The sequence below is a fragment of the Pollachius pollachius genome, assembly GCF_949987615.1.
Source record: "Pollachius pollachius genome assembly, chromosome: 14".
NCBI lineage: Eukaryota > Metazoa > Chordata > Actinopteri > Gadiformes > Gadidae > Pollachius > Pollachius pollachius.
The window spans coordinates 15,882,540-15,893,839 of record NC_136947.1 but is presented as its reverse complement, the minus strand read 5'-3'; positions in this window follow the sequence as shown (position 1 = coordinate 15,893,839).

Below are 11,300 nucleotides of genomic sequence, written 5' to 3'. Positions count from 1 at the left end.
AGAGAGAGAGAGAGGGAGAGAGAGAGCGGGGAGAAAGAGCTGGGAGGGGGAGAGAACAGAGCGAGGGCGCGCGCGAGAGAGAGATGGATTTAAGAGTGGGGAACGCTACGGTGGGAGCGTGCACGCGAAGTTAAACTGCAGGGGTAAGTGGCGGCGGGCCGTCCACGGGTGAGGTAATGCGGCGCGTGCTGCTGCTGCTGCTGCTGCTGCTGACGTTCCGAGGCGACAGGGCTGCTCGAGCTGTCGGTCACACCACCCAGATGTGGTGGACCCCGGCGAGGGCCAATTGTTCCTCAGATTCACCGTGAGCACGCGGGCGACGCGCGCACTACGTCAGAAGCAGCAGCAGCAGTGTTTAAAGACGCCGGTGCGCAATCCACAGAGATGCCGATCGACACCCAGAGAAATAAAGTTATAGGCTACAACGTAAAAAAAAGAGTCATCGAGTTGTCGATGACGACAGGCAGAGCACATATAACTAACCAATCCGAATGAGGCTACGTCAGCAAGAAAATAAAATAAAAGTAAAAGAAGAGGTTCGAACTTTTTCAACGTTTTTTTCTCTTTTTTCTAGGCTACCTGCCTGGCTATTAATAGCTCTGTGGTGCACTGGGTTGGATTGCGTTTAACTTGGTTACTGTAAGCCGAGCATCAATACTGATGCATTCCTAACCAGAAGGTGTTGCATTGACAAGGAGGAGATGGTTGGGAATATATATTGTGTTCTGTAGGGGTAAACCGTTTGGATCAATTGAAAACAGCCATGAATTTACAGTGACATATCTTCACAAGATATTCGAGATAATGCCCATTGAGACTCAAGAAAAAGTCTGATTCAACAGTTAGGGCTACTTTAATTTTTACTTAAGAAATGTTCAGGAAGTGTGAGGTTTCATTCTTCATAGGTCAGTCAATTCCCCTTTAAATGGACAGTACCGCTCCTTTATATGGTTGATGTGTAATAACGTGGTTATCGACTATCCCCCTGTGTCGTTCCCGTCATTGATGGCTTTATGGCAGTGAATGATGTTAATACATGGTGCTGAGATGATGTCTCCACTTTGTACACTAGATGGAGCCCTTACATTCAGCATTTAGAGGTTTTGCGGGCGCGTGTGAGTGCGTGTGAGCTTACGAACCTGTGTGTGCGCCCACTAGCTACACTTTAAATTACCTTGACTATGAATTACCTCCAGTTGTGTTGATAAAAGGGTGTTGAAAAAAATATCTGTTGTTCTTCATGCTCTGAAATTTCCCCGGCTTAAACAAAGCATTGTGCTCAACCAATAACGTTCAGGTACAGTGATGACATGCAATATGTTTTTCTCTCCGAATCTATGGCTGAACCCCGGGTAACCTCTAAGCTATTCAGGCTCACATTACCGTGGTTCTACTTCTGAATATTACCACCGCATAATGTATACCATATACAATGTCAAACATATCACAATGTATACCATATACAATGTCAAACATCTCACAATGTATACAATACACAATGTATACCATATACGATGTATACCATACACAATGTCAAATATATCACAATGTATACCATATACTATGTATACAATACTGATACCGTACAGAATGTACACCATATACAATGTATACAATACCATACACAATGTATACCATACACAATATATACCATACAGAATGTATACCATACACAATACCATACACATGTATACCATACACAATGCCATACACGATGTATACCACATACAATGATACAATGTATACCATACACAATACCATACACAATGTATACCCTACACAATGTATACATACACAATGTATACCATACACAATTTATACCATATACAATGATACAATGTATACCATACAGAATGTATACCATACACAATGTCAACCATACACAATGTATAGCATATACAATGTCAAACATATAGCGAGAAAGATAGAGAGAGGCGTGGGGAGGGGGGGGGGTGAAGTCAGCAAAATACCTTGGGAACAGCATTCATGCAAATAGGAAGAGGTCAGAGAAGATGGAGAGAAAAGAGAGGAGGAGGAGGTGGAGGAGGAGGTGGAGGTGGAGGTGTGGCAGGAGCTGGCATCGGAGCCGGGGAGGGAGGATAGAGTGGTGCTGCTGTATTTGTCTTAGTCTCGTATTGTCCCACTGCAGCGCCTCTATCACCTCTATGCCAAGGGGGGGGGGGGGGGGGGGGGGGGGGGAGAAGAGAGGGAGGCAGAGAGACAGAGAGAGAAAGAGAGAGGGGGGAGGGAGACAGAGGTGGAGAGAGGCAGGAAGTGAGAGGAAGAGAGAAAGGGATACTCTGACTCAGACTGATGTTCCCATTCAGAAACCGCAACCCGTTTGAAATGCACACAATTAATAAAGAGACACAGTGTAGGAAGTTATTTTCACACAGACATATGACCCCAACTTGGTTCTACATTACAATGTTCATGCATCTGAAATATCCTTGGCAATAATATTTACCTTCATGGAGTCATAATCACTTAAACATATACATAACTACAGCCCAAAACCCATTTCATGTTCATAGTTACAGTAATGCCCTTGGTGAGTTGCCATATGTTAAATATAGTGTAGACCTACATCACATATGCTGCCTTTGACAGCATTGTAGTCATGATGTCATATCCAAATGACATGCCTTGCAAATCAAATCAAAAGCCTTCTTTTAAAAAAAATTGGCGAGTTGTATAACCTGTGTTTATAATTTTAATTTAAATGATCTCCGTTGCAGTAAAATACCGGGTATTATTCCGGAATTGAAATGCATCTTTTTTATTTGCCATACATGAAAGAAAACAGAGGCCATAGGTTTTAGCGGCGGACATGTTTGTGTCGGCCATGGCTCTCTGGGTCACAGTGCTCATTGTGTCTTTGGGCTGACTAAGGTGTGTCTGTGGTGACATTGTGGGCAAACGCATGCACAGCCCTCATCTCCCATTTCACCTCGCCATGTGTCAACAGGAGTGACAAAGCCCAATGTACAACGTTCACCTTGTAACTTAATGCCCAGCCTGGAAGGACGTGATACATAGTCAAATCCGCTGGAGCCTCCAAGCTACCAAGCTATCTTTCCATCCTTTCCATTCATAAGATGGGATGATGTTGGCATAACGTCACGTCTGAGATGCAAACATTCAAATTGGCCTTAGTGTCTACATTCACACATCACTTCACTACAAACACAGTGACAGTTCATGTTTGGATGGCACACAGAAAACAGCTGCAAGAGCGAAACCCATTTGCTGAAGTGCCAGAAAAAAGGCTCTTCATGTTTCCTGCAGAGCAAAGCATACGTTCCCTATTTGAAGCTCTGCCGAACTGTAAATGTTTGCATCTACCAAAGTAGCCAAAGATCAACCATAAGAAAATGTCTGCAAACATGGGATTGAAATCTGGATACAGCCACACAGCAAATAGATACGGTTACAGATACGGTTTTGACGAGGCTAAGTGCGTCGTCTAAACTAGTTGAACTAAGCGCAATAGGCAGGAATCAACATTGTTCTGTTTAACCTGTTAATGAGGCATTGCATTCAAATTCACAAATATCAAAGGTAAAGCTGCTGAATGCTTATAAAGATTAAATTGCTTATACTGCAACTACAATGCCACAAATACCATTCACGCATGCGCATGTGTGTGTGTGTCTGTGTGTGTGTGTGTGTGTGCGCGCGTAACCACGTGTGCATGTGTGTGTGTGTGTGTGTGTGTGTGTGTGTGTGTGCGCGTAACCACATGTGCATGCACATTTGTGTGTGTGTGTGTGTGTGTGTGTGTGTGTGTGTGTGTGTGTGTGTGTGTGTGTGTGTGTGTGTGTGTGTGTGTGTGTTTGTGTATCAAGGTATGGGTGGGGACAAACTAGAAAATATGTCTCTTTAAGGATAAAGAGAGTAAACAGAATATGCTTCAGTCAGGAAAACCTAATGTCACACTTAATAATGATGCCTTTGAAAACAGCCTTCCTTAAGAGGCTATTGAATGAGGTCTAGACAGATGGATTCATAAATAGGAGGAAGGATAGAAAGTCCTTTGACCTGCTGTTTGCATGCTAACCGGTGGTGTAAGTGGTGGCATTATCTATGAAAATGTAAAAAATAAAACGTTTATTTTGTTCTTCACATTTGTTAAACAGGCCACTGGTTGCTGAAGGGGCTTGTGGCAAAACACCACATTCAGAATTTTAATCCTGTGAGAACAGTGATTTCAACTTTGTGCGCTCACCTTATCAACAGGGAGAGTTGCAACACCAGATCTGAATCCTTGTTCCTTTTAAAGGTGAAAGACTATCAAGCCTATATGTCCATTAACCTAAAGTTGATTTATGCTTTAATTTTCGCACCTAATATTGAATTGTATAATACATCATTTCAATATTAGCTAGCCTATTAGGTATTATATTGTTTGGACAAAACCGATTGTTCCAAGGTATTGAGTTGAGTCTTTCTTAACCCTCTGTGCGCGCGTGCCGGTGGACCCGGCGGTGAGCGGGAACAACAGCACGTTGGTCTCGCGACGGGAAGTGGAGAGACAGCACTTTGTTCTGAGTCAGAGGACACCGGCACCCACAGAGTGGGACAACTCGTTTAGGACGGCAGGAACACACTCTTTATTTACATTTGTTTGTTCTACGTGTGTTTCATAATATCAGTATTCAAAGGACATTGTTTAAATTCTTTAAACACGTCGCTGCCTTTTTAAAAAGGGCTGTAATACTGCGTATACAACGGACGTAAACCCATTTATAACGTTAGCTACACCGAGTGCGGAATAGGTGGTCATGAACTGGCATATAAAGCTATGAATGGATAAATACAGCCCGCGCTAAAGTCCAATGCCATATATAGACTACGTGTATCCGTGAAGCACAGACTCATTCTCACGCCACCTCACTGTATTATATACTTCGCCATGGTGAAAGTAGCCAATATAATAGGGAAAAGGGATAATTTGGGTTAATTCTCTACCGCAGCCCGGGACCTTCACATCGGGCGAACACTGCAACGTGTAGCCTAGTGCACAGCCTCCTCATGACTGTCCTCATGACGATAGGTGGCACAACAACAACAACAACAAGAAAGTTTCTTACCTCCTTTTTTATCACCCATGTCACCTTGCGAACCAGGTCGGTGCAAGAAGCTGAAGATAGTGCCGCCGGACGGGGACTGCGCGTGAACCGGGGGCGCCTCGCTTTATGTCTTCGGGACAGGCGGCGGAGCAGAGTGTTTACAGGGCGAACTCTAGATGCAGTTTAAAGTAATCAATGCGAGGAGAATGGATCCGTGTTCAGGATCCCATTGAACGCGTGCGAGCGATACTGCTCTTCAGGGACCTCGTGGCTGGTGGTGTCTTGGTGGTGGAATTTACCGGCGTTTGGGGGTGATGCTTTTGCACTCCTGACTCCCAGGTATAAAGGGGATTGGGGGGGGGGGGGTATAAGGGGTGGAACCATTATAGTCTGGAACAAGAGTCGGGAACAAGAGTGCGCGTCTGTTGGTGAGTGCGCGTGATTTGTCATGAGCACGCGCGTGCATGGGAACATGTGCCTGGGTTCGTTTGCAGTTGCAGGGTTCGCTGAAGGGGTCACGCGCTGTGTTCTTTACGTAGGCTCACTTGTGCTGCTGTCAGGAGCTGTTCTTCAGCATTGGTGCTGAAACATCACTTCGCTGAATTGCAGTTGCTTGTTCGAGCGCCAACAATAGACGTATGCTGCAAGTTTTTGTACAGGGCTGAAGCTAAACACTTGGGAAATCAACGCTGCAGCTCGGGTTTTGTACACTTTCGAAGGCTGATCAACAATGATTGATTTGTATTGTGATTTGGTCATTTTAAAATTGAAAAGCTTTTATGCTTCCATGATTATTCGGATTTCAGAAGTCCATCAACGCCTGCAAAATACTTATGCATGGCAAAGACACAAAGCCATGAATGTTTGAACGCTGTATATTATGCATATAACTCAGGCTAATCGTGTTTTCTTTTGTCCACTTCAATATAACGTTTCTCAGGGGGCTGGCCGGCTGAGACCTACTGTCCATCGAGATGTGTCCCCAGATAACTGCTGACACCATGTGACAGTAATGCCTCTTCATTAGAGGAGGAAGATGTTCTGCTGAGAGGCATACTGTTTCACTGATCAATACTTATGTCCTAGGCATCTGACTCTCTGTTATGGCTGTTTCCTGATGCGCTACAACACTAAATTGATAGACAATCTGTGCAGAAGACGAGAAATTATTTTTAAGTGTATTGAGTTCTTCACAGGGTTTCTGGTGTTGGGTTTCTTAAATCCCCATAACTCAGCATTAAATGGAGATATCTGCTGTGTACAGTGATAGTTATGTTGCTCTATTGTCATTGGTTCAAACGTACCATTGACCTTAATGGTGTGTTGTGGTCGTAGTTAATTCTGTCCTTCTGTTTCTATGTCTGGCTGTCTGGCTTTCTGTCTGAATATGTACTGGGCCTTCTATGTATGTATGTATGTATGTATGTATGTATGTATGTATGTATGTATGTATGTATGTATGTATGTATGTATGTATGTATGTATGTATGTATGTATGTATGTATGTATGTATGTATGTATACATACATACATACATACATACATACATACATACATACATACATACATACATACATACATACATACATGTATGTATGTATGTATGTATGTATGTATGTATGTATGTATGTATGTATGTATGTATGTATGTATGTATGTACAGTGGGGCAAAAAAGTATTTAGTCAGCCACCAATTGTGCAAGTTCTCCCACGTAAAAAGACGAGAGTGGCCTGTAATTTTCATCATAGGTAAACCTCAGCTATGAGAGACAAAATGAAAAGAAAAAATCCAGAAAATCACATTGTCTGATTTTTTAAGAATTTATTTGCAAATTATGGTGGAAAATAAGTATTTGGTCACCTACAAACCAGCAAGATTTCTGGCTGTCACAGACCTGTAACTTCTTCTTTAAGAGGCTCCTCTGTCCTCCACTTGTTACCTGTATTAATGGCACCTGTATGAACTCCTTATCAGTATAAAAGACACCTGTCCACAACCTCAAACAGTCACACTCCAAACTCCACTATGACCAAGACCAAAGAGCTGTCAAAGGACACCAGAAACACAATTGTAGACCTGCACCAGGCTGGGAAGTCTGAATCTGCAATAGGTAAGCAGCTTGGTGTGAAGAAATCAACTGTGGGAGCAATTATTAGGAAATGGAATACATACAAGACCACTGATAATCTCCCTCGATCTGGGGCTCCACGCAAGATCTCCCCCTGTGGGGTCAAAATGATCACAAGAACGGTGAACAAAAATCCCAGAACCACACGGGGGGACCTAGTGAATGACCTCCAGAGAGCTGGGACCAAAGTAACAAAGGCTACCATCACTAATACACTACGCCGCCAGGGACTCAAATCCTGCAGTGCCAGACGTGTTCCCCTGCTAAAGCCAGTGCATGTCCGGGCCCGTTTGAAGTTTGCTAGAGAGCATTTGGATGATCCAGAACAGGATTGGGAGAATGTCATATGGTCAGATGAAACCAAAATAGAACTTTTTGGTAAAAACTCAACTCGTCGTGTTTGGATGAGAAAGAATGCTGAGTTGCATCCAAAGAACACCATACCTACAGTGAAGCATGGGGGTGGAAACATCATGCTTTGGGGCTGTTTTTCTGCCAAGGGACCAGGACGTCTGATCCGTATGACGGAAAGAATGAATGGGGCCATGTATCGTGAGATTTTGAGTGAAAACCTCCTTCCATCAGCAAGGGCACTGAAGATGAAACGTGGCTGGGTCTTTCAGCATGACAATGACCCCAAACACACCGCCCAGGCAACGAAGGAGTGGCTTCGTAAGAAGCATTTCAAGGTCCTGGAGTGGCCTAGCCAGTCTCCAGATCTCAACCCCATAGAAAATCTTTGAAGGGAGTTGAAAGTCTGTGTGGCCCAAAAACATCACTGCTCTAGAGGAGATCTGCATGGAGGAATGGGCCAAAATACCAGCAGTGTGTGAAAACCTTGTAAAGACTTACAGAAAACGTTTGACCTCTGTCATTGCCAACAAAGGGCATGTAACAAAGTATTGAGATGACCTTTTGTTATTGACCAAATACTTATTTTCCACCATAATTTGCAAATAAATTCTTTAAAAATCAGACAGTGATTTTCTGGATTTTTTTTTTCATTTTGTCTCTCATAGCTGAGGTATACCTATGATGAAAATTACAGGCCTCTCTCATCTTTTTAAGTGGGAGAACTTGCACAATTGGAGGCTGTCTAAATACTTTTTTGCCCCACTGTATGTCATGGTCTGTCTGTTTCCTTGTCTTGTTTAAGTGTGTTTAGTGTGCCTGTGTTTCCTGTTTTACTTTGGTATCTCTGTCTTGTTTCTCCCCATGTCCTGTCAAGTTTCCCTCCTGTGTGATTACTGCTCCCCTAATGTGTTTCAGCTGTTCCTCGTTTCGTGCCCTGTGTTTGGTATTTAGGCCCTTGTCTTTCCTTTGTTCCTCGTCGGATCATTGTGGTTTTGTGGTGAGTTGTGTCCTGTGTTCCTTGCCTTTTTGCGTTAATAAATTACCCTTTACCTGAACTGTCTGCTATTGGGTTCTACCTGCCTGCCTACCACCCGCTAACCGTGACAGAATGATCCGACCTGAATTGGACCCAGCGGACGCTCTTTTTGCTCTGAGTTGGAGGCTGTGTTGGGGCGTACGTGCAGAGCTGCCGCTTCAAGGCCCGGGTTGGAGGGTGCCTTACCCGAGTGGGCAGTCAAGCTTCTCAACCCCACAGTTTTTTTTGCCTGAGAGCTATATGCCACTGCCACTAGACTTTGGCAATCGTCTTAAGCCTCCACGCTCCTCCTCCCAGCCGCAGCCCCCGGTCTCCTGCTTCCAGCCGCAGCCCCCGAGCCCCAGGTACCAGCCGTCTTCCAAACCTTCCAGACCTTCCAGAAGGGGCCCGCCCTCTACCTTGCCTTCCAGATGGGTCCCGCCTTCCAAACCTTCCAGACCTTCCAGAAGGGGTCCGCCCTCTACCTCGCCTTCCTCCAGAGGGGACCCGCCCTCTACCTCGTCTTCATCTTCGCAGGCCTCTGCTTGCCCCCTAGGCTGTCCGCCTGAAGCTCCCTGCCATGCCCTGGTGCATTTTTCTGGCCGCCCGCCTGACACCCCTCCGTTCTGCCCCAGTCCTGTTCCCTGGCCAGCCGGTCACCCCGTGCTCTGCCCCAGTCCATTTCTTCTGCTGTTGACCCTTTAGAGGGGGGTTCTGTCATGGTCTGTCTGTTTCCTTGTCTTGTTTTGGTGTGTTTGCCTGTGATTCCTGTTTTACTTTGGTATCTCTGTCTTGTTTCTCCCCATGTCCTGTCAAGTTTCCCTCCTGTGTGATTACTCCTCCCCTAATGTGTTTCATCTGTTCTTCGTTGCGTGCCCTGTGTTTGGTATTTAAGCCCTTGTGTTTCCTGTCTATCTGTCTATCATTCTATCTATCTATGTTTGCCAGAATATGGCAAGTATAGTAAAGTGTACACTTAATCAGCCCGGGGGGGTGCTTGTCCATAAAGACCACTTGTGTTCATACGCCGATAAATTGTATTTATCTTAAACGAAATCCATAGTTCAGCATACAAATAGGAAGAAGGAAAAAGACTACAATTCCCAGTGAAGCATTAGTTCACTGGAAATTGATCCATGTGTCCAGAAAGCTCTCCGTCAGCATTCAGACGGGACTGTGTGATTTCAGCTTGAGTTTCAAGCGATGGTATAAAAAGAATGGCTTGCAGGTATAAGATGTTTCCAGGCTCTCTGGGCTGACACATCAAGGCCAAATATTATCTCTACCGGTTACATGTCACCGTGGATAAAGTCAAATGAAGTGTTAAAAGTCATAGCACGTCCTCCATAGCTTGAGCATCCAGGGAAACCTCCCAGGTTCCCTCCCAGTAACAGGCCGTTTCAAACTGCATAAAGGCAGGGGGGACTGGGGGGTGGAGAAGCAATGACTGGTTGGTATCGGAATGGTAGGAGAGTTAAAACATGGTGGCACTTTTGTCTATTTAACACGTGGCAGGCAGTGCCGTGGCCGGTGGCTGCCTGCAGCACAATACCTCTTGGCGTCTGTGCGCCCATGGATCAATGAGAGGACCTGAAAGAGGACACCTACGTTAGGGAAGCGAAACAAAAAAGCTGTGTAACGATTCGAGGGCAACCGAGCGTCCTCTGTAGACTTCACTGTCATGCAAGGGTGATCATTAAATGAAGATTATGTTGAATCATAATCATTTAAGATACTTTTAAAATAGTTCAATTAAAAGTATCCCAAATATAAAATCATTACGGTTAAATGCCCTGCAATGTTATCCAATATGAATATATATATTGATTGTTTTGCTAGAATTTTGAATTGACAAATTATGTGTTACTTTCATGCAATATACTGTTTGTATTACATTTAGATTCAAACAAATGTATTTTGTTTTGTAGTATGTTGTTGAGACTATTGTGTGTGTGTGTGTCTGTGTGTGTGTGTGTGTGTGCGTGTGTGTGTGTGTGTGTGTGTGTGTGTGTGTTTGTATGCTGTGTGCGCTTGTGTAGTGTGCCTGCTTGTGTGTGAGTGTGTTTGCGTGCATGCATGTGTGTGTGTCTGCATGCATGTGTGTATGCGTGTACAGGCATGTGCCCATTAGCATGTGTGTTGCGTAGTGTTTATGTTTACTCTAACCAATCGTCCAGCATCCGACAGCTCATAGCTAAACTGACACCTGGGGACACTCATACATTAATGATTCCCATCCTCCCCTCCACTCTTATCTCCTCCGCTGTTCCACTGTCCCTCTTTCTGCCAGAGCTTCACCCTGTCCCTGTTGTTTCTCCTCTGCTCCCCTGTTCTGTTTCCCTTTGTGTCCTTACCCCGCCCCACCATCCTCCTGACCACACACATGCAAACACACACACACACACACACACACACACACACACACACACACACACACACAGCTGCTTACAACTGCACCTTATAAGGTGCAGTTGTTGCCACATTGCCAAGTATACTTGGCAATGTGTCCTTGGAGTTCATACACACACAGCAGCAGAAGCTGGTGCGTGCCCCCCTTTCTCTCCCTCCCTCCCTCCCTCCCTCTCTCTCTCTCTCTCTCTCGGCTTCCTGTATCACTGTCCTGTGTATTTCTATTTAGCAACACTGTCATCGTTTGTATGGTTGTTTATTCATGATGTTTCTTTTCATTTGTGTGTCTGGAGTTGCACATCCTGTGTAACTTGTTCCACA